At 40.1% G+C, this 24,766-nt stretch overlaps 1 protein-coding gene across 1 annotated transcript in view; it reads left to right on the plus strand.

Moving 5' to 3' along the window:
• Positions 1–24,766, plus strand: part of COL5A2 (collagen type V alpha 2 chain) — a 134,670-nt gene that overhangs the window by 40,158 nt on the left and 69,746 nt on the right. The window lies entirely within an intron of this gene.

Below are 24,766 nucleotides of genomic sequence, written 5' to 3' on the forward strand. Positions count from 1 at the left end.
AGCACATTTCTCTATGCAAGTGGAAAATAGTCCTATCTGCTTGATATGAGAAGTGTGACTGCATCAGAATAATACTACCTAAAATTCCGATGCGAAATGAACCCTGGACCATTAAATCTGGATGTCTGCCTTTATCCTTCGTTCTCCAATAAGGATCAGAACACAAGCCTTCTTGTCACTTCTACAAAATGACTTCGTAGAGTAATATGACCCAACACCGAATACAGATTTTGATGTGGCCTTGATATATATATACCATTAATATATGGCCGACTTTTAAATCTTTAGAAGACATCTCTGTCTTTGATTTTCTATGAAAAATTTCATAAATCTTGAACCACGTTATTTTGCGTAAAAGGCCAGTAATAAATAATTTATCCAAGATCTGTAAACTACATTTTTCTGCTATATTTAAAGCACTATATTTGTAATTTTGCCTGCCGAGTCCAGTTAGTTTTATTCAGAAGGAACATGAGTAAAGGAAAAGTTATTAATTGTAGAATATAGATTTCTAGTCACTAAATATATGGAATATGGATTCAGCATTTTATTTGACATTTTTCTTCTGTTTTCAGAATGATGAATATTATGAAGAAATAAAAAGTCTGAGCCATTAGTTGTTAAATGAAAATAAAATCTAGGTTGTAAGTAGCTGGAATGGAAGGAAGCTTGCAGCTTCCCATGTTTTACTGACTGAACTAAATTCAATACATTTGTCAAGAAAATCAATTGATGGCAAGAAGAAAAAAAGTGTTGTAACCATTGGAATAATGGTGAATTTAGATAGAATTTTAAGTATAAAAATAAGTGCAGTATAAAATAAATTTAAAAGAAAGAAACCACATTTAGCAATTTGACCCCCCCAATATCTCTGTATAATTGTCAGCATCATAAGATTGTGTCGTGTTTACGCATGTCTATCTGCATGTATTATAAAGCTAAAAACACATAATTTCACCATTTTTATACATATGTAGTATTTTTGTCTATATATGTATTTATAAAAATCTGTAGCTGCCTGTATGAGTGTGTATAACCATTTCTACAAAAGAAAATATCTACAACCACAATATACACGTGTGAAATGATATTTCATATATACTTCTGTATTTACAACATAATAGTCATGTTTCAATTAGACAAAGCTAATACACTCAGTGGAAACTCCTGGTCTGCAGAATATGTTGAGTTTTCATGTAATTTCTTAGGAACATTTGCCCCATAATTTAGCATTCAGAAAAGCCTGGTGAATACAGCTTGAGTTAACCATTAAGATTCTGACTTTTGGTGCTGAGAAGCCAGAAATTCAATCAGGACTCTACCTCAGCAGGTTCTGTGCTATTAGCCATTTTATATATTTTTTAAAGATTTTTATTGTTTATTCAACAGAGAGATAAAGATTACAAGTAGCAGAATGGTGGGCAGAGGGAGAGGGAAAAGTAGGCTCCCTGCTCAGCGGGGAACCCGATGCAGGGCTCGATCCCAGGACCCTGGGATCATGACCTGAGCCGAAGGCCGCTGCTTAACCGACGGAGCCACCCTGGGGCCCCACTACGAGCCATTTTATTCTAATACTTCCCTGGCCACGGCCCATCCAGGGAATGAGGGTGATTGAGGAAGACTGTGGTTCACAAGGTCTTGCTTCTCTGCTGACCTTCCGTCCCGATGGAACAGTTACGTCCGAAATAATACCTCTGGTTTCAGACCTGGGCCTTTCCCTCCTGAGGTGTGGGCGTCCTGGCCTCAGGACAAGCTGTTTAATCCCTGTGAGCTATTACCGTTGCCACGTGGGAATGACACGATGTTGAAGATTACATGAGATCAAGAATATGAAACTTTTGAACCGTACTTAGCACATGGAGTATCAGTCGACTTCTGTGGCTACTTCTGCCACCACTACTGTCAATTTAAAGAACGTCTTTTTAGACTGAGTTGTCTTCTATTTTAATAACTCTTGTAAAATAAAAAAAGACCAACATCCAACTTCTGAGTCAACAGTTCAATGTCATCAATCCAGAGATTTCCTGAGTGTGTAGGTCTGGCCCTAATATTTGCAACTGTTTGAGCCTGCGGATTTTCATTGACGATGAGCGGCCAAGTGGAGTAGTATGTTCAGCTTTCAGTTCAGTCTGTTTGTGATCCAAGTGAGTCCATTGGCTAGAAATCACCACAGTATCTTGTTTGCAAGCTCAGGTAGTGTTTCTCTTACCAGGTAGGCGCTCCACGGTCATGGACCGTTGGAAACGTGTGTGTTACTGTTAGGATTTGGCAATATTTGGTCATAAAGTATTTCACTATAAATTACATATGACATGTTACCACACTGGTTAGGGAAGAAGAAAGTTGCTAAAGGGGGTGAGATAATCATCTAGAAATCCGTGACCATCTGTTGTAGGTTTTGTCTTTGCTGTTTGGTTGGTTTGAATGAGAAGTTACGTGTTTCTACATTAAGCTAGTACTTCATTATTATTCAACTTCGCCTGTAAATGCAAGCTGAAAGGGAAAACAGAAACAGAAGGTAAATCATCACCTCGATTGAAGATTCGCCATATACTTTATATATATTCCAGCCGACCTAGGTTGTGAAGCCGGAGATATGGATACTGTTCTTGAGGGCAAGATGGCTTTCCAAACTTTGGAACGTCTCTTATAACTTCTCAGATAGCACTGACTTCCTGTGGTTGGTCAGGCACGTAGGACCTTGTGTTCTCACTAATGGATTGGAACGAGGGGGATTTTGTTTTGTAAGTCTTAAACCTGATTCTCCACCCGTCTCCCTCTGTTTAGCCAGGCTTAAGAGATAGAAATGGAACTTTTTGCATTGCCATTTGTAATACAATTTATCTCATTTTCCTGGACTTTGCCCTTTATTTCTTGGTGTCCGCTATCTCCTAAATTCCAAAATCTTTTTTTTTTTTTTACCTCATAGTTCATCAAATTTGAATTTGCTTTATGCAAAACTGTTGAAAATTATGTACTCCAACACAGTCCAGGAAAACCGCCAAGAGACTGTCATGGTTATATTGTCAACGGCCTTAAGAGAATAATTTTCGGGCTCAGGTTATGATTACTGTCAACTCTGTAAAGGCTTCCTGGCTGGTGAGAGGGTAACTCGCCAAGTGACTGACACTGGAACAGAAGGGAGGGCTAGAGGTACGGATAACTCTCAGAGTGGCCTGAAGACTCCTAGGTCTGAGTCGGTCTTGATACCAAAACACTGGTCAGCATGTCATTTCTGATATTTCTTTTTTATTGGCAAAAGAAGGGCTTTCAGGAGTGGTGAACCAATTCTATTGGGCTCTGCCTTCACTAGTCTGTAAGGTCTGTGAGGACAGGGGAGTGATTGCCTATCCGTCTCCCCCATCCCTTGTTCAGAAATAGATACTTGAAAGAAACCAAAAGAAATTGTCCTTCCGCTCTTCAAGGCAGGATAAACTGCCCCCAAAAATCTTCATCTCGCAAGAGACAGGGCTTCCGAAGTCCTCTGACTGTGTCACCAACATCGGGCTTCACATGCCTCTCTAACGACTTTCTCTTTTTTTCCCTTCTGTCCTTAGGCTGAACCCTCCTTGATTCATCCTAGGACCAGAATAATGACCACCTGTCTGGTTTGCTGCATGGAATCTTTCTGTCCCTGTGATTCTCCCAGCTTACTCTACAATCTCAGAAGCTTCTTCCTTCTTTCATTTTGCTGCTCAATGAGGGGAAGGACTTCAATGCTGTCACATTACCATCAACCAAGTTCAATAAAACACTGTTAGCTGGTGTTCAGGATTGCTGTGATTGGGAGCAACTGACACTTTCTGGCATTTCTGCCATTTATTTCCTAGGCAGATTACTCAGTTTCAGGCAGACCAAATGTGAGAGTGTCCCCCAAGCACACCCCATGTGCAGCTCCTCATCTCGGAGTAATTGCTTAAATTCTCCCCAGTTGTTAGTGCCAAAGCCCCTAGCCAGGCATTCACAGGTAGGGAGTGCTCAGTTAATTTGTTTTCTTGCATTTTGACAGTACATGAAATAGAGAGTTAAAAATTATACACCCTTTCTTCAGAGACATAGTGATTTGGTTATTTGAATTTCATTCACTGTTTTTTCAATTCTATTATGCTTTTCTAAAAATGATTTCTGGTATTTGGTTTAAATAAAAGTACTGTCAAATTATTAGAATGTTAAGATAGCTTCTGCTTAATATTTGGAGCCAGGGAGAAAATGCTTCTACAACTCTCTTACTCACACAAAATTAATTTTATCTCATTAACTAAAGGTGTTCTTGAAAAAAGTTGTTTTAATGTACCATCGGGTTTGTAACCTTCCCTAAAACAAGTTCTTTTTTTTTTTTCTCTGATTTTCTGAAGTTGTCTGTACCAAAATGATACCGTTATTCTGGAATGTTGATGTGGTAGGAAACTTCTACTTATGTCTCTAAAAAGTAGGCTATGATTACATATCATAAAAATAGATGTAAAACGTGGCTATTCTGGCCTTTTGAGGTCAGAGAACCTTGCCATGAGCATGTCTAATCACATGTCTGTACATCTCAGTGACTTAATATTTCAAATAACAGACATTTTAATACAAGACAATCAAAATATAGCCCTCAGTGGGTGAATTAATAGTTACTTTGTAATCAACTGCTACCCTCGGAAGTCATGAAAATTATGCAGTATTCATTTTTTATTTAATCAGTTACATTACATAGAGTTATTTTTTCAAGATATTCAAGTATTAACCTGAGAAATATGTAATTAATTTGTTTTAAGTACAAGAAGTGAGTTTAGCTAAAAGTTATATAATGAAATTCTCTTGGAGGAACTGTAAAGCAAATTGAATCAAATTTAAGTATTTATGCTTGTCAACAATTCAGTTATTTTTTGAAAGTTTTTATTTATTCATTTAAGTAATCTCTGCACCCAGCACGGGACTCAAACTCATGACCCTCGGATCAAGGGTAGCATGCTCTTCTGACTGAGGCAACCCAACAATGTAGTTCTTAAATTCACATTTCATCAGAGTCGTTAAATTTTCACCTTTTTGGATGTTAAATTTTCACCATCATTGTGCTTTCCTGAAGCCAAATTGCGTGGAGAATCATCATCTACTTTCCTCCCAGACAAGCTGGGTGTCTCATCCGTGAGTTCCAAACGTAGCTGCTTATTGTTTCTGCTCAACAGAGACCCACTGGGCATGACACAAACCTTTCTCTATGAATTAAGCAGAATGTTCACGGCTGCCCTCAGTGTCCAGTAGCATCTCAAAGACAAACTTTGATTCAAACCCTTTGTCCATGAAGGTGTCCTAAGACTATCTTGGTGTCTTAAGACAATCTACTTCATTAAGCCTTTTTTCTTTTTCAAGTGAGAGCTCTTTAAGCAAAAGTTAAATTTTATCACTGACATATTGCCATATTTTCATGAAATCTTTGAAATGGCCTGAACCGTTTAAGGGCAAAGAGGAATACTTTTCGATGCTTTGTATTTTATTTGCTATTAAGTTACGTTGGCAATGTGTCCCATTATATAAACTTTATGATGTACTTAACCATCAAAATCATCTCCTATAACCCCAGAAAGAACTTGAAATTGCTGTTCATGATGATAGTGCTTAAGATGACATTTATCCTAATAAAAATTGTAATTTAAAAATGTTAAAATCTCTGTGAGATTACCCCTGATTATTAGAAATCAACCGTAGTTGCCCCTCCCCACTCAATTCATGTCTCTCCTAGCACTTTCTGTTTTTACCTTTCTGCAGTTTTCTTTGTAACATTTGTCACTGTTAGACATATTCAATGATTACATGTTTATTTGCTTATTTTCTGTTTCCTTCCATTACTGTGTAAACTCCTTAAGGACTAGACTTTTTCTGTTCTGTTCACACTTAACATTCCTAACACTGGCCTGGTGCCTAATAGAGGGCAGGTACTCAAATAGGTACATAGGGAATGAATGAACGAGAAGTAAAGGGAACTTTCTGATAAGACTTGGGATTTAAAAACTGACTTGGACTTCAGTTACTTGGTCAAAGGTGGGATTGTAGACTGGTTTATCCTCTGAATATTTATTCATCTGTAAGATGAAATGGACACTTATCCCCTGCAGAAGAGGTGATAGACACGTGTAAGATCTCAGAGCCAAAGTGGCTCCTTAAATATGGTAGCAACCCTCGGATTTTATCTCCTTCCGTCCCTTTTAGTTCACACCCCCTGTGTCTCATACCCCTACTAGAGGTGAAGGAAAGCCAAGGTAGAGAGGAGGATGTAGTCTAGGAGGTAGTGGAACAAAGATTAGGGATGAATCTGGTCAGTATTTTTTTTAGAAATCAGCCCCCTTTTGCAATTGAGCACTCCAAAAAATAATTGTCAAATAAATGAGGAAACTTTAAAGAAATTCTAAATCAGAATTTAATCTCTTTTAAGTGAAAAGTCAAATTTTTAAAAAAAATATATTCTCCTCTCATAATTTCTCTGTGATGAATAGGATTTGGGGGTAAATTGTCTAAAAGCGTGCGCAAACACACACACACACACACACACACACACATTCTACCTATGAAATATTGCTGTCTTTCTATGAATTACTAGAGGAAGGAAAATTCTCATGCAGAATCAGGTGAGACAGTTCCTTTCAGAAATCAAAGTATAGGAATGTGTTGCCTGTGACTCCATCACCAGTGTCCAGAGAAGTGTCCAGCACAGACAAGACAGAAAGTGCATTTTTGTCCAATTAAACTGAAGAACTATAAGGAGGAAAAGTATTTTAGTTCTGTGGCCAACACCATCTCTAGAATATCACAACACAGACATCTTACTTCATGAACTATTCATTTCTCTAAAGGACTCTCTCTGTGTTTTGGGGTCAGTTATGGTCATAAAGTTCATAACTGCTGTAGACAGGACCATTGGAAGACCACAGGTTGAAACAGCTGAAGTATTCATGCACAGGAGGCCATGAACTTGGTATCACTACAAACCTCCCAGCGTGCCGTCTTCTATCCTGTGGCTTCATAATGGGTGGCCGCGTTATCATCCAACCACTCCCTTCGAATTTCAGCGTGTATGAAGTCCGCGTGGATGCACGTAATACAGTTGAGTCACTCTTTGATTCCTGACTTGAAGATAATTTCCTAGACCACATATAATAATTTGCCCATTTTTAGATTAAGTAGGTGAGTTATGAAAGTAAATATCACCTAGTCGTTTTTACATGTAAAATGGAGAACAGGGTTTTAAAAAATGAAAACAAAACCATTTGATGTATGAATTATTATTTGGTTCACATTATTTTCTCTTCACTCTTGGATATTTAAGGAATGTCTCAAAATCATCTCTCAAAATAAACAAAAAGATCATTTTTCAACCATTTTACATATTTCATATTTAAAGTATGGATTTTTTTTTTTTATTTCTCTAGTGAATTATTTATGGGCTGGGCCCCTTTTGGTAAAATGTAAGGGATTTTTCCTGCCAACTTATGAAGCACAGAAAACAAACGGAAGCCATAGCTATGTGCCTTCCAGCTTTAGTAACGCAAGCCATCTGTTTTCTATAAGGTAGTTGTTTTTTCTTGTTAAATTCTCCCCGTGAAATGTTTTTCTTGAAATTTCTTTTTTTGGTCTGTGACTTCTACCCAGTGATACTACTCACTCGTGGACCATAAAGGCCCACATGGATTCTGGGGGAGCCTTGTGACTTCTGATATTCACACCAGAATCTCACTGGACTGATCAAACTTGGATAGTTTTCCAGGGAGATGGATTTCTGAGATACCGAAGAGTCATACTGCTTAAAGCAATTTTAATTTAAGACTTCTTACACCTTAAATAAGAGATGATTATTGAGATTTCTGTTTGTGATCATTTTTAGTGGTAATTTTCCTATGGAGGGGGGAATGCCAATTAGCTTTCCTCTGGGTTGTTTTAAGGAAGGAACAGAAAATATATTTTTTTCTAACAAGTGGACATAAGGAAGTTGAAAGGCTCCAAATAGGCATGATCTTTCTAAGAAACAACAAGCAATTTTCTTATAGTTTCATCCATTTAAAGGAAGTAGTGCACATTGGAAGTGCTTGCTATAGTGACTAAAGTAATTATACCCGAAATTGGCATCAAAATACTGGACGAGCCTTTAAAAAATACAGATTTCCAGTTGCAAAACAAAATCAGAATCACAAGAGATAGGGTCTAGGAGGTGATTTTTTTAAAAGAAAATTTCTTTGAGTGATTCTGTTGCAAAGCCAGATTTGAGAAGCAGGGACTTAAAACAGAATCAAGGCTGAAATCTAAAATAAATTAAGAAAGTTAAATTAAAAATTAAAAAGGATTTAAAATGAAACTCTTCAGTTTGAGGGATACATGGCATTTAAAAAAAAAAAAAAGAAATGCAAAGGAAAAGAAATCCCATTTCTTACCTAACAAATTATCCAGGATCAAAAATAATTTTTAAAAATTCAGGTTTAGTGGAAGACTCAGAGAATGGTTAATCTCAAATATAGTTCATGGATGTATAAATTTGCATATCTTTTATGGAGGTCTTCAAAATGTGTATACCTATTAATCTAGTAATTATCCTTAATTAATTAGTTAATTAACCCTAAGAAAATGACTCAGGATATAAACAGAGTTTAAATTAAAATTAAAATTAGAAACAATCTAACTGTCCAACTACAGGGGATTAAATAAATAAATGATGATTTGCAAAAAAAATAAAAAATAAAAAATAAAGTCCCAAAACACATACAGTTTTTATTTGGGGTAAAATCTTTGAATGGAAGATCATAAAATACAGGCATAAAAAAACTTGAAGCTTTAAAAGGCTCTGAAAGATGATACTGGGGTTTGCCTTCCTACCTTGTAGGCTCAAGGTCACCTACTTTAAAAAAAACATATCTTTTAAGGTATTGGTCGTAGTGGCTGAAGTCACAAAATAATCTGTGACAGCCTCTTGTCAAGGTTACCATATAATTAATTAGTTTGAAAAGCTTTCCAGCTGTGGATTATATTAGACACAGCTGTATTGCTGTGGGCAGGGGTTCAGGTATCGCGGCATTAACAAGCCATACTGATTACTACGATGGCTTTGCCGAATATCGTATGCTAACTCAAAAAAATCCCTCTTGCCCTACAGAAATCACCTTTCCCCTGTTCACTGTGTGTTATCACTGCTCTTCTTGAAATCTGAGCACAGTCCTGTGTTGTGATATTATTTATATGGACAGACCCAAAGCCTGACAGTTAAGTAACCTCACCTCAGGGCGTTTTGTGGGAAAAACAGGGTTCCTCCACCGTCTTCACAGCCCCACACATGGATTTCTGCGAGGATTAGGAAATGTATGATTTCCCTCTCCTCCTTCACCCTACTCCAGATGCTGATAGGTCCCCATATGGGGCAGAGAAGTGAGCATGAATTTGCTTTTGATGTACGTGTAAATGGGGTTGACCCAGACAAGAGGAGTCTGGGAAAGTCTAGCTAAGTAATAATGTCTGTGTTTAAACCACACTGATTTTCTTCAGAGCACTTTCACATCTACGTGATTCTCAGATCCTTGTGGGGGGAGTGTATTACCCCTATTTTTAGATGAAACAATTTGAGGGCCAAGTAAGTCATCATTTGCTAAATGTTCTATATCAAGTCATTTTCAGTGCCAGGGTTAAAAAAGCAAAATCAAACGAAAAGCTCAGGTTCCCGGGACCCCTTAAAGTCCACTGCCCCCACATCACTTTGCCTTTCAGGGACTCCCAAGGACTAGCTTGAGTCAAAATATGTCTGAAAGGCTTGGGAGTTAAAGGGGCAAACCCGCCCTCTCTTCCCCATCCCTCGCTCTCTTGATTTAAGTAAGAGGAGGGCGACTTGCCCTGAGGGTGAAGCCCAAGTATGAGGTGCTGAAATGCATCAGAAAACTGAGCTCCAGCCCCCCATGCTGCCACCTCTTCCAGCTCTGGGCCTTTTCCCACCGCGGGGTCTCTTTCTTCTGCTTTCTCCTCTCCCCCTTTCTTCCTTCTCAGCAGAGCGAATTCCATGTGGCTCCTGGATAAATTCTGCTTCTTCCTCCACTCTCAGTTGACACAACACTTACACCAGCAAGACTAACCCACTCCTCCTACGAAGTGCCTGGAACGGTGTTGGGCTGCTCTGTCGGCATCCCCTGTCTACTCCTATCGGGTACTTACGTCCGTACATTAACTGCTTGATCGTCGGACTGTCTCTCGCCTCCTGGCGCTATAGCTACTTGGAGTTTGAATGCTTTCAGATTTGAATTTGGATGTCCTTTACTTCGTTCAGCTCTGGTACCTAGTGGAGAAATGGTATAGTCCCTGCTCAGTATTTGTTGGATAAAGATCCTATTGTCTCTGCTCATGACTTTAGTGTTCCTTGGATGTTTTTTGGAGACTCTGAATCATTCCTTTACCTGCCAAGACCTTTCAAGTCCCCTGCATAGCACACTGGGTTTTATGTATGTCATTTTATTAAATGATGCCATTTAACAGGAGAAATTAGATTTGATTTACATTATTTTGTTTGTGCACACTTTACTAAAAACATGTTATTCCTCCTGAGTTTTAGGACTTTTTGATCTTTAGTAAAATTGCCAAACAGCTGACTTCCTCTTTCCTCTTAAGAAATTCTGCAGAATTTTCTACTTAATGTGCTCTAAGTGCCAAATCATTTTTCTTGAAACTGACTCTTGTTTAGCAACATGAAAAGAAATAAAATTTTATAATTTTTTCAATATTAGGAAGGTACTTCCTTTTGGCAGTAAAATACTTAAGTATTAATATTAAAAATAAGAAATATTAATTTAACATTAGCAATGGTAACTGAGAGAAATTTGCCATAGTCTCTTTCCATCACACAAAATATTACCATTACAAAGATCCACATAAACTCACTGATAGATAATAGACACTTTGCTATCTTATTGTCACATTGAGTTTTTTATTAAATTTTAAATTATTTACATAATTTAAACTACTAAGTGTAAACTACAACTTTAAACTATTAAGAAGGACAAACTGAATGAATAAGATAAATTAATCCCAAATCATTTTAAATGTACTCTAGTTCCTACATAAAAATAAATTTTTAAATTTCTGACATCTTTAGTGCACTAAGTAATGGCAGTTTGCAATTCATCGTACGTGGGCTAGCATAAAGTAGCATTAAGTCACGGCTGGACGGGGTTCTCACTGTGTATTTCATATTCCCGTAAGTCCTGGGTAAGCTCTTTCTTCACTGATAGAGAGCTGAAGGAATCCAGGGCCTGAGGGCCCGTGATCGCATGGGCAGTAGAATAACGGTGCATATCTGAATTCCGCTGTGTGGCAGTTTGGTCTGGATAGAGAGAATGGTTTGTCTGTTCCTAGAACTGCTAACGCCCAGAGAACTGGTAACTATATATGGGCATGAAATAATGCTTCTAAATTCACTCTTCTGTTCAGCGATGCATCTGCCCTGCATGGCCTTACTCCTCTACTGTGGAACCTCTACGACTCCAGAGAGATCCCGTTGCTGGAGTGAAACTTTAAGTGTCCCTTTGTATCTACCCACCTTGTCTCATTCGGTGATGTGCTGCGGTCATGAAGAGTCTAGCTGAGCTCTCATTAAATCCCGTCAACCTTTATACTTGATGTTTAACTAATAAAGTCACATTAAGTTAATCACCGCTACGCCATTAACCTCATAAGAATTTCTAGTTTCTCCCAGTTATCTCCCCTTAAATCAGTACGTAAATGGATCAGGTTTGAATTTTTTTATTAGATCACATCCCCTCTTTTTAAACAAAATTAGCTCTCACTTTTATTCCATTATTTGCTTTTATTTCTCATCATTATTGCCAGTCAAATTCATTGTGACTGAACTGATCATTACTAAGCAGGAGAAAATTGAAATTGTACCTTGGTCCTTGGAGGGAGGTTTCTCTTTTCAAAGCTCTTAACACAAGATTAAATTAAAAAAAAAAAAAAAAGGAAGAAGAAAGAAAACAGTTAAGAACTTTTGTAAAGCCTAATGTAGACTTTGGAAAAAAGTGAAAGGAAATGGAAACCTGAATAAGGAGCAATTTAAAAAGCATTTGGTTATTGGTTTGATTTTAATTGCCTTTTTCAGTGTTAAATTTTATTGGGTTTTCCCCAGTGGCTTTTCAGCATCCCCTCTTTAAATAAAGTGTATTCTTTATTATTAGGGGAGTCATATTTATATGGTGTCAGTTGAATTTTCTAGAGGAAAATTTCATTTCCTGTGTCCTATAAACCCATCTAAGACGGACTCAGACCGCATGCAGCCAGTCACTGTTCGTACTCATCAGGATGCCCGAAGGCTTATTTGTGTCATGGAGATACTTTCCCCATCCATATCCTGTGGAGCCTCAGGAAAGCAGGGGAAATTTCACAGGATATTAGGATGTAACATTTGGTGGCTACACAGGCATAATGTCAGGAAATTAAATACTAACCTTAGAGTCGGAGGCTGAATAGGAAAAAAGAATGGAGTTCACATTCTTCGTGTGTTTCACCTGCTTCTCCTGGATAACAAATTCAGTCTTTAAAATACCATGGTAATCTCTCGTTCCTTATCTCTAAGGTGAACTGTGCTTTACTCCTTTTTTTCCTTCCTTTCAAGTGAATCCAGACCCCTCCTGCCCCTCCTTCTTCACGTGACAGTCAGCTTATTACTGCCACTTACCCAAAATCTGCACTTAGAGGACACATTTTAAGTTGTACACGTACAAGTTTGTCCTCCCTTCATTCTTTCTCTAAAGCAGCCGTCCGGCCGTCTGACTTAGAATGTGATAATTGAGTGTGTGGTTTTTCCAGTATTGGCTCTGCCACTCCCTAACTCTGTGAGGACTGACGCCCAGCCTCCCTTGGAGTAGCTTAAGGATTTGGTATGGAACTTCCAGAAGACGCTGAGCGTGGCCCTTGTAACACAGTGAATAGTGGCTGTTAGTATTTATGCTGGGTTGTTCCTCCTCAACATTCCTCCGAATACGCCTTCACCAGGGTTTAGAACTTTTCCAATCAACTTTATCTTTCCCAGCTTTTATTTTACTCAAGGTCAATACCATTCTCCCATCCTGTAGACATCTGTGTTTTCTAGGCTGCTGTATAACAAAGAGTGACAAACCGGGTGGCTTACAACAACAGAAGTGTAATTGTCTCAATTCCGAAGGCCCGAAGTTCCACATCAGAACACTGGCCCGACCATATTCCCTCCAAACCCTGTGGAGGGGGAAGCCGTCCTGCCTCTTCTGAGCCCCTCAGGCTTGTGGCCCTGCTCTGCTGGCCTTGGTTTGCAGCCTCTGCCTCTGACACGTGGGTCTCTGTCTCTCTGTGTCTTCTCATTTCTTCTTCTTAGGACACCAGACACGTGGGATTAAGGGCCCACTGTACTCGGGTATGACCTCATCTTAAGTAATTACATCTTCAAAGGACTTATTTCCAAATAAGGTCAACATATCTTTTTAGGGCACATAACTCAACTCCTAACCATGTCTGGTAGATGTTACTTCCTCTGTTCATTCCTGAGCCTTGAAAGTCATTTTTAAAATTGTTCTAATACCTTGTCCCACCTGTAGTTAATCAAACCTTGCATATTTTATATCACGGATTTGCCCCACTTTCTTCATTCCTAGAATAACTATTTCTGCCACCCGCAGTGTAACATTTTTTAACTAGCAGCCTTCAGTCTTACTGCTTCCAGCTCATTTTCGGTTATGTTGTCGGAGCAATGTTCCTGAGACTGACTCATACTTTCTTTTTTTTACTCACTTATTTACTCAACAAGCATTTATTGGACATTGTCTGTGCATTGGGCACTATTCTGCAGTAATGATATAAAGATAAATTAAATGTTGCTTATCCTCAATAAATGCATAACCCAGCAGTGTTTACATGTAAACAAACAAGTAGGTTTGAAGACAGTTGCAGGTGCTTTGTCAGGAGCAGGTGAGGTCAGAGTGCAGAGCAGCCGGATGACATGTGGAAAAGGAGCAAGTGTGCAAATCCTTTTTAGAGGCAGAGTTACTCTTCTTCCCAGAATTCACAACACTCTTTTTTCCTGTAAATGGAACCATCCCCTTTTGATGCGACAGGTTTGCCCTCCTCTCCATGCCTTTTTTTTTAAATGTGGTTTCTTCTCCCTTCTCAAGCGGTCTTCCTGACTCCTCTCAAATGTCTTGCATTTTTCAAGACCTACTTTAGAACCCAGTTCTGTTCATCCCTTCCCCGATATGTCAGCTCACAGTGATCCCATCTTCTCAAACCTCTTGAATAGGATTCTTCACACCTACTATCTTACACAAAGGACTTGCTACCTCAGGGAATCTGAGAAAATGGCTATAAATCGATGTGCTAGGAATAAAATAAATGAACTTCTAACTCAGGTATTTGGTAGCTTATTTTGTACTGTGTTCTGAAGTACAAACTTGCATCCATGGATGAAACTCAGGGTCTGTCAGAGTGGGTGTTATACAACGCAACTATGTTTGACTTCCTAAAATGCCAAGGCCCTATAATCCAGAATTCTGTACTAAATTTGAAAAGTGGTAACAATTTTGGTTTTGCCAAATTTCCAAATGGTTGTGGAATCAGACCTGGAAAAATTCATGTATACTTCATCCCAACATGGCCAGACTTAGTCATAGGGGCGGCTGGTTCCTCCCATGCCGCGTGGGCCAGCTCCTGGCCTCTGCTCTGCTGGTTGGCTCCACGGCCGGCCGGGGAGCTGCGCGTCCACTCCTCTCCGAGGCACCTAGAGAGGCACTAGGAGGTTTGGAAACAAGAGTGCTGTTGTTTTACCCTCAGGTGAGAGAAGAGGAGGAAAAAGAAAAAAAAGGAAGTCATGAGTGAGGAAGTGCCCGTACTCCTTCAGATTCATCCAGGCCGTTGGGCGGAGAGCAGGAGCCCATTGCCAATGACCAGCCATGAGCCAGGAGTGACAATATTATACAACCTGGAAGTGAGCTTTTGGAAGAAACCACTTTGGATCCTAGTTTTCTCACTCAAAGAAAAAGAAAAAATGGAAAAGAAAGAAGAAAAACTAAAAATGTATTAAATTAAAGAAAGGAAATAAAAAAATAACAGAACTGGAATCACAGAACTCGTGATTTTCCTTACCTCCAGCCGACATGAAGTGTCCCTCCTAAGTATTTCTATCCAGCCTGGGTTTGCCTCTATATACGTGGAGAATGTGTTCTAATAGTCTATTTCTGGACGGTTCCCTCATAGAGGGAGTGAGCGCCTTAAGTGGGTGGGTTGGGGGAGGAAGGAATCCATTAAATTACCTCTGTATTCCCATTATTTGGCAAAGTAACAGATAATACATACTTGTTGAATAGACAGTATTATCAAAATCCATTCATTCTGTTATTTTGGTATTTGCTTCAAGAGCAAATGCATTTACTTTATCATTTGAAAGCATTATTTTTTAAAGATCTGTATTTATTTATTTGACAGAGATAGAGAGGGAGAGAAAGCATGAGCGGAGCAGGGAGAGGGGCAGAGGGAGAAGCAGGCTCCCCACTGAGCAGGGAGTTCCCTATTGTGGCAGGACCCGAGGAACATGACCTGAGCTGAAGGCAGAGGCTTAACCGACTGAGCCCCCCAGTTGCCCTCATTGGAAAGCATTCTTAATGCCAAAGGTGCTGGAAGACTAAAACACAGAAGGAAGGCTGAAACCCACACAGGGGATCTTATAACTATGGCCTTGACATAAGAGAGCTGTATGGAGTGCATTTGTGGGTTTCTGCTCTCCCACTGATATGCATTCAGAATGTCCCACAGTTTGCAATACACTTTATTACCATATAGGACCCTGAAGGACAGTCAAATAGGTGATCTATCGGCTCTTAAGATAATTCAGTGACATTTGGAATTCTATGTTCTCTTTATTCCTAGCTACTTGAAGTCTGCTTTTATAAATATGACTTTCTCCCCCAAATGACTGAAGGTTGTTTTTGTTTTAGAAACTAGAAAATGCTCGGGTTGATGTTCCCAAGAATTAGTTCTAGTTGATTAAGATAAATAGCATTAGGCAAAGATCTTTCAAAACACAGAGGAAGATTTCCAGAGTTGAGTTTATAAAATTTCAATGTGTATGCAGTTTTCCAGAATGTACCATTGGAATACACGTATACGCACACTTATTTTGTCCTACAAGAAAATTTCAGTACCTTTTGCAGTTTTCGTATATTTTGACTGTTTTTGGCAAGTAAGCTGGGTCCCAAATGTCTCATTTCATGATCCAGAGTGAACTCTTGTATTAGACAAGAATTCGGTGAAATTTGCTGTGTAAGTAAATATTGACTAAATGGATTAAACAATGCCTCCATTCCATTAGCCAGATTGACTAATTTATTTAGATTAACTTTTAGCAGCAGTTTAAGGCAAACTTATTTGTGATATCTTAGAATATTTCATTTCACCTAAAAGTAAAGGCTCATATTTTGTTTTTTCCTATGCAGTAATAAACAGAGACACTGAGGCTTTTCATGTATTATAGTAAACAACCTAGTTACTCTGTCTTTTTGTCCAACCTAAATTTTACATACCAGGTTAGCAAATGTCCTACATCCTTTTCTGATTTCAATACCTGCTAGCCACTATTAGAACAAAATAAGTATTCCATCACTATTTAGGATTGAATAAATAATTGAAAGTTTTTGAGAACTCTGAATTCTCTTATAGGTATTTTAAGAAAATAGTGAGGGTTCTTTCCTTTTACATACAGACATAGTCACAGTGTTTTCAGAAATTAACATAGTCACAATATTTTCAGAATTAAACAATAGTGATAAAATTCAGAGTTTAAACAAAACCAAGGAATAATTTTGAATAATTGTAAATAATTTAAGCTTTTAAAATTTAATAAAGCTTGTCATGTTCATGTTACCTCTACAAAAGGGTGTTTTAATTTGGTTTCCATTCATTTACTTATTAAAGGAAATAACTTCTCAAAAGCACATAGATTTACAGGTCAAAATCTTGGATTCCATTTTTTTTTTTTTTGTATTTTCCTTATCCAATCATAAGATAAGGAGATATCCCTAGTTGAATTCTGTGTTTTGCTAAAGAAACTTGCAAATCTTCCTTCTCAGTGTAATAAAAGTATGTAGGAAAAAAAAAATTATTGTCTTGATTGGCCTCAGCCTCCTTCCCCTCCCCCTCTTCTTCCTCCTCCTGTTCCTTCTCTCTTTGCTTTTTGCTTTTCTTGTCTATTGTTCCTTCTACAAACACAGAAATTTCCCAATGAATAGTTCTCCTGTGCATATAGAAAATTATTAACATAACTTTCCCGTAAAGGCACAGCTTCTATTTCTCCTCCTGAATATTACTGTGGCATTTGTCTGGCAATGGGATTCAGTGCATTGTAGGGCTTGATCTTAGAACTTCAACAAATAAGATGGCCAGTATACGATCGTGAGTGTGTATTCTAGAAGGGAAGCTGAACAGGAGGAGATGGATTTAGATTCTGAAACAGTGGTTTTAGTCTTATTTTAAATAATCTGTTACCTACTCTAGAACTGATTTGAGTAAGGAATGCCAGAAAGAAGGGTAAAACCCATTTTCATTACTGTTCTTTGGTGAAATCACCTTCTAATTTTGTAATAGCCACAAAATAGACACAAATTAAATCTAGGTAGATCAGGACAAAAGTGGGAATGCTGGGTATTAGTTCAAGTCCCTAAAGAGACCCATGTGCAGAACATTAGAAATTGTGCCTTCAGGATGACAGCAGTAGGGCCTTCCTCCAGCAGTGAACTCCCAGGGGAAGAGTGTAGAAAGGGACAACCACTTTAGGTCCCCTTTCCAGACTTCAGGGTATTTTAGAATTCTTGATAGTAAAATGAATGGAATCAAAGAGCCATTGAGAACTGTGGAATGTTTCACTGATTATAAAAGAAATTTCAGTTTGGTCATGGCAAGGGCAATGAGTAAAAAGTAAGTCAATAAAGAAGAAATTAGAAGAAATAAACTTGACTATGATGTCCTGATTTTCTCTAGAGGCCTAAATCTTCTTTTGTGTCAGGGAATATGAAAAAAGAAAGCAAGACTTAGTGGCAAAGAAATCATAAGATACAGAGTTGAAATCATTCTAAAAATGTTTCATCATATAATGTATTAAATTGTATACCCATCTTTTGTTTTTGAGTATAGTGGACACATAATGTTACATTGTAACAACTGTATACCTTATGTTGTGTTTACCCCAAGCACAGCTACCCTCCTTTACTCAGATCTGAGTACCCCATGCTGAATATTCTCTTAATACATAAAAATAACTTTTTTTTTTTGTTTTAAAAATGAATAAAAGTATATGTTCTTTTCAGGACAAAATACCTGAAATAAATAACATTAATACATGATATCCCCACAATGCCTGGTATTTTAAATCCCTGTAGGTATGGCCCACATTTAAATAGTAGTGAAAAATGAGACTTTTTTAAAAATTATGTAATAAGTGCAAGATCAGAGAAAATAGTTTTATATCCAATATGGTCTAGATCTCTCCCTGGTATTCTTACAATTGAATATTCAACAAATTAACTCATCAAATACTTATTGAGAATGTACTATGATCCCGACACTATTATAAGATATTGGGGTATATCAATGGACAAGCCAGAATAAATTCCACCAGTCCCTATAAAGCTATTATTCTATCATGGGGAGACAAACAATAAACATAAATATAATAATATAGTAGGCTTTAAAGTGATAGGTACTATATTAAAAGGAAAAAAGAGCAGGTACTGGTGGACTGAGAGTGACATGGGTGTGTGTCTGTGCGCGCCAAGTTTCAAAGTGCTCGGAAGGTGGCTAGAAGAGACTTCGTGGGGAAGGTAACACGAGCTAAGACTTGAAGGAAAGGATGGAAATCTGGAAAGCCAGTACTGTATATGGCTCGGAATTTGCTGCGTGCTTCATGTATCACCAGACCATAGGAAAACCACGATACCACCCATTTGCCCGAAAAATGGCTAGGCAGGTTCTTGGTTCTGCTCTTTACTTCCAGAGTGTCTTGCTGGGGAGAGATTAAACAGACCGACTTCTTTCAAAGCAATTCAAACCTGTTCAGGCATTTAGGGAGGCGCCTTGGCATCGCCGAAGGTACGGAACTCGCGCACCGAGGGTCAGCGTTTGGGAAAAGCAGTGGGGTTTGCGCAGAAATTCCTGCCGTATTCAGCATGAGGCAGGCTGCCGTTTCTCCGTGCTCTTGCGCAGCTCCTCAGTAGCTTGAGCCACGCTTCTGCAGGGGGCAAACGCACGTCAGATGCAGTGGCGGGCCGAGCGGCCTTCCCAGACAAAACCGTAGACGGCCATCGCGTGTGCGCAACGTGTGCTTTCAGTTTCCCGTTTTGGCCACAGGCATTTAGATTTCCCGACACACGGAAAGAAACTTAAGTGGTACCTAACATGAGAAGTTTTCCTTTTTATTTTTTGCATTTTAACTCAAGTGAAAACAGCAGTTCTCCTTGACCGAGAAGCCCTGGCACAGGAGACGAGACGCGTCCGCGGGCCCCGCGGAGGAACGACCCACCGCGGCGCACCGTGTGTCCGACTTCCCTTTACTTCTGTCCTCCCCCGGAACGCTGTCGGGGCGCTGTCCTCGCTTACTTTCTTGGACGTTAAGGTCATTTTTTCCAAACGTGATTGCTACTGTATTGCTTTAGAACGTAAAATAGGGTTGTGCTGCGTCATCTGGGCCTGTGACCCCGCTCAGATAACCGCTGTCGGCCTCCTCCTGGGGGCGGGGCACGACGGCGGAGACAGTTCGGCGGCCGTCCTGCGCCTGGAAAGTGGAGGCCTACAGTGGGCAGAGCGGCAAAGGATGCCGACCCGAGGCCGCTCCGGGTCCAGCCCCAGCCCTTACCGTGTCCCAGGCCTTGCGGCCCCGGGAAAGACGCCGTCGGAGCGGCCGTCCCGGCGGCTTCGCGCGCATCTACCGCTTCAAGTGCGGGACCGACGAGGAAGGAGAAACCCGACGTGGCGTCGCCGGCGTTTATCGGGGCGTGGACAGGACGCGCTCGAACGCGCCGACCTCTGGGTGCCCCCTTCGGTCGACAGGGCCGCCGAGCAGAGGGAGGGAGGGGATGCTCGGGCGGTTCGGATCCGGAGCCCGCGGCTGGGACGGGCGGCGTGTGCGGTCCGGCGCGGGACACGCGGGGCCGCCCCGCCGCGCCCCGGGCGCCGTGTCTGCCCACCGGCCGCGGCGGCAGCGGACGCGCCCCTGACGGCCTTCGAAGACTGGAGACACTTTAATGATTAACGAAGAAACTTTAAATGCAGGAGCTTCATGTAACGTTAGCCCAGACCTCCGGGACCCCGCAGCGGCTGAGGCTGGGCGGGGAGGGCGGGAGGGCCGCCGCGGCTTTTCTGGAAATCCGTCCGAAGCGGGAGCCGTCGCGCGCACGCGGGCCTCCCCCCGGTGGCGCAGACGTCTAGGTGTGGGGGACACACTCGGCAGGAACCCGCACGTGACCCTCACGGACCCTTCCCGTTCCACACAGGAGTCCCGAGTTTCGTCCTCCCCAGAGGCGGAGGGAAGGGGCAGGTCAGCTTCTAAGTACGCACCTCGGCGACCAGCCCCTCCCTCCCCCCTGCGCAGTCGTCCACCCGCACAGGCGTCCTTCCGAGTCCGGTGATCTGACCCCGGCTGTGCAGGTCACTGAGAGGAGCACAGTTCTGGCTCCGCAGGAACTGACAGTCCAGTGGGGAAAATTACCGGAACAGACACTGGTCTGAAAAGAAGATTTAAAATGTGTGTGACGTGTAAGGACTCGCCATTATTTCCGCCGGGAAGAACTTCCCTTAACGTCCAGCGAATGACCAGCGTCGGCTCAGGAAATTTTATTTCATGTATTTTCCAAAGTTTTTAATAAACCCCAATAATTTACGACACAAAGAGAATCACATCTTTCCTGGGAGGTCAATGGTTTCAATATGGCCATTTCTGTGCAGGCTTTTTTGTACAGATATGATTCTATAAAGGAATGTGGACCGAGGCTATGGCCAGTAAGTGAGCAGCAGTTCTGGGGATGGAATTTCTAATTATCTGTGATAATAAAGCTGGTGGATTTGGTCTGCCATCTAGTGATTAAAACTGAATTCTTACAACTGCATTTAAAAGCACATAAAAGCTTTACGAGAAGACACGTCTGTGAAGATACGTGAGAAACAGGACAATCGGATTACTCTGGAATAACAGTGTGGTGGGATAAAATACATCTTGTCTCTAAGACATCGGTGCCAGGACATTTGTGGTGAAGACTTCACCATGGACTGGTTCAATGTGTTGGAACATGATAAGGGTAAAAGAACCCTGCAGCTTGGAAGACAAAATTTTTGGAAGTTGCAACACCTCAGAAGATCACAGAATAATGGCAGTATTACCAGACATCTACCAGTCCTCCTCAATTTTAAGAAAATTTAAGAAACACCAACAGCAAACTACAAGTGTCACAATATTGCAGTTTGGGAATGTTTCTTTAAGATTTTATTTAAAAAATTGCTTACCTACGTACTTTAAAACCAGTCATTATTTAAGTTCCAGGCCTTAAATCAAGGTTCGTGTTAGCTTGGGTTAATTTTTATGATTTGTGTAGAGGAATCAGGACAGTATTGAATCTCTCAGAATGTCACCTGAACAGTTCTGTTTTTGTTTTTTTTTTTTTCATAATATTGTCATTTATAAAATAATGTGTCATGACAACTTCACTGCAAATTGTCTACAATTTTGCTTTCTATTTTACTTTTCTTCTCATTGAAGTAAACATCTATGGAGAAAACAGCAGGGCCAACCTAATCATCAGGCACACAACTACCATGTACAGACCCGAGAAGGGCCAGCCACCCTGTATTTTCTACTTGGTGTTTCTTTGTACATGTCTTTCATTCAGACATGAACAATGAGGGTTCGCCAAGATTTTGTGCCCTCTGTGATGTGTGTGGATCCTTGTGCGGGGGAGGAGAAGACAGGGTTTAGCAGTAAATGTGGTTTTTCATCTCCTTGCCATTTAAAAGCATTCCAACTAACTTTCCACATCATCTTAAATTTAATTATAAATTCTCCGGGGAAAAGGACCAGTGATGACTCATGGTCTATAACTAACTTTTAACATTGTCATTTAAAGAAAGTCCTACAGCGGCTCACTTCTTTGCCGCTGGGTTGAGGTCATGCTGTCTTAAACTTTCAGGAAGAAAGCGACCTTCTCTGAGTTGACACAGAAGAGAGAATGTGTCTTTTTATTCCAACCTCAAAGGAGCCACAGAAAACAGGATAAGTCACCCCGGAAGAGTCTCTCACACATTTTAATGTTATTTAATTGACAGCATTATTTCACATCAGCTTGGTTTTTGTTTGTTTTTCGTGTTCTCTATTTCCACTTCCCTAATTGTTTATTGAGGTCTGCCTCACGATGATAATATGTACTTTTTGGAAACAGAACAGATACACTCTCAGGACTGTGCACCCTCTTAACTCTCAGGAAATATGTCCAATACTTTTGCCCCTCGGAGTATGGGAAGGGAGAAGCAAGCTGCTTGAATTACAGTGAATCTCTTTTTCAGCCAATGGCATTTAGGGTTTGTGACTGAATATTTCTTTCTCATTCATAAAACTTAATGAACAAAGTTACTCTTCAAGTATTTACCTCACTCACTTGTGCAGTTGACGATAGGTGTAAGTCCATTTCTGTACAGGGTGCGTTTTGTAGAAACGTTCATCATGGATTTACATTGTTTTGAAGTGATTTTTCATCTAAGAGTGACACGGCTATTTGAGGCACAGATTTCTTGATTTACTTCAAGACAGTCCCGCATTACAGCACGTTAAGGCACGAGTTCTGTTTTCTCCCCGGTTTAAGATTCCTAAAACACGCAGAGACAGTCCTGGTTGCACCAGCCGCGGGTTTTGTGATGAACCACTTCTGCCGAAGCACCAGCAGATTAGAAACCGGGCGCCAGCTCGTCCTGTGCCCGGCTCGGAAGCCGCGTGTGGCGGTGGGGAGCAGCTCCCCGGGCCGCAGAGCTGGGACAAGGACTGGACACGTGCAGCAAAAGTGTTCCATGAAGTGAGAAGAATGTTACCCAGGAAAAGCTTTCTAGAGTTAGGGGATGCATATTGGGGTCAACGTCTTTCCCCTGAACTGAAATTTTTATCTGTAGCTCGGCACTGAGTGTATCGGCAAACGAGAAGCTCTTTGTACTGTAAGACTTTGTACAGTGACAGACGGTTACCACATTTACTGTGGTGAGCATTTTCTAACGTATGGGATTGTCGAATCACTACACTGTACACCTGAAAATAGAATATTGTATGTCAACTACACTTCGATTAAAAATAAAGAAAAATTATAAATGCTTTTATATAACTATCACAAATGCCTTTTTAATTTTTATTTTAGTTTTAGCTTTGTACAAAGTTAATGTCCCTGCAATTAATTTACACTCATTGGCACACTCCTGTCTGGCACATTGAACAACTACTTGTTGAGTGTTGGCTCCCTGCGAGGTGTGGAGTCAAACTTTAGAAATGCCATGATGAACAAGAAAAACTAGTCCTTATCTTCGTGGAATTTACTGGCAAGGGAAGGAGATAACAGAATAAACGCATAAAAAGAGTAAATTGATACTACTTGTGATAAGTTTAATGAGGGCAGTGATTTTTCCTGCCTGTTTACATTTTAGAAACTGGTTAATTAGCTTGTGTAGAAAATGGAATGAAGGACTAGGTGCACGGGTGAATGGGTTGGATAAAGGAGGTTCACTTTCGTAGAGCGGCCGGAATTGTGGGGGCCGGTGACAAGCAAACCACAATAGTGAGCTTTGTGTGTCTGGCAGGGAGGAGGAGAGATCGTGCAAGGAGACTGGGAAGGGGGATCTTTGGGCTTCAGAATTTAAGTAGTTTGGAGGATTCTACAGGAACTAAGCAAGGATGGTATGATCCGTATTGTGTTTTAAAATACTATAGTTTTATTTCTTAAAAGACACAAAGAAGTAATAATATATTTCTCTTATAATAATTGTATAATAGAATTGTTATATATATATAAATGTGTGTATGTATTTTCCAAATTGGCATTACATTTTTATCTAAATGTAGAGCAGTATTTGGCAGGTATATATGATAGCTTACCATATTGCTGTGGTCACGACTCTCCTTGATGACCTTTGATCTGAAGACTGCGTTGCCCATGTCAGCTTTGCTTGTCATTTGTGGCTTAGTAAGCACCTGGAGTTCAGCAGACACATCCCATGAAACGAGACACTGTTTTTTCTTTTCTACCTTATGTTTAAAGCTAATTTTTAAAAACCCATACACTTTTTTTAAAAGTTTTTCTTCATGGAATAAGAATACATATTGTCTTCTGTTGTTGCCAGATTTACTAATCTAAAGTTTCTAGTGATTGAAAAATCACGTAAGGGTTCACCAAACACAGAAATTATATATTCCTTTTTGAACTATTCTTCTCACACTTTCAAATTTTTTAAAATGTTTTCTTACTGATCTTCCTGTTTTGGGTTATTTAAACCTTCACAAATGAAGTCTTTTGGGAAACATTACCTGCTATCTACTTTGGATCACTTTTCCCCTCCCCTGTCTTACGAGGATGTACGTATCACGATCGTTTCACTGTGAATTGCACGTTGCTTAGCATGTAAACACCTGCGACTGAGACCATCTGTGTTTCGCCTCCTGGGTAGGTTAGTGCTCAGCCCAGAATTGTTTGGACCCACAGGATGATTCACCTTCTTAAGTATTTCCCAAATTCCA

This window comes from Lontra canadensis, unplaced genomic scaffold, assembly GCF_010015895.1.
Source record: "Lontra canadensis isolate GAN:19392208 unplaced genomic scaffold, GSC_riverotter_1.0 scaffold18, whole genome shotgun sequence".
NCBI classification, from domain to species: Eukaryota; Metazoa; Chordata; class Mammalia; order Carnivora; family Mustelidae; genus Lontra; species Lontra canadensis.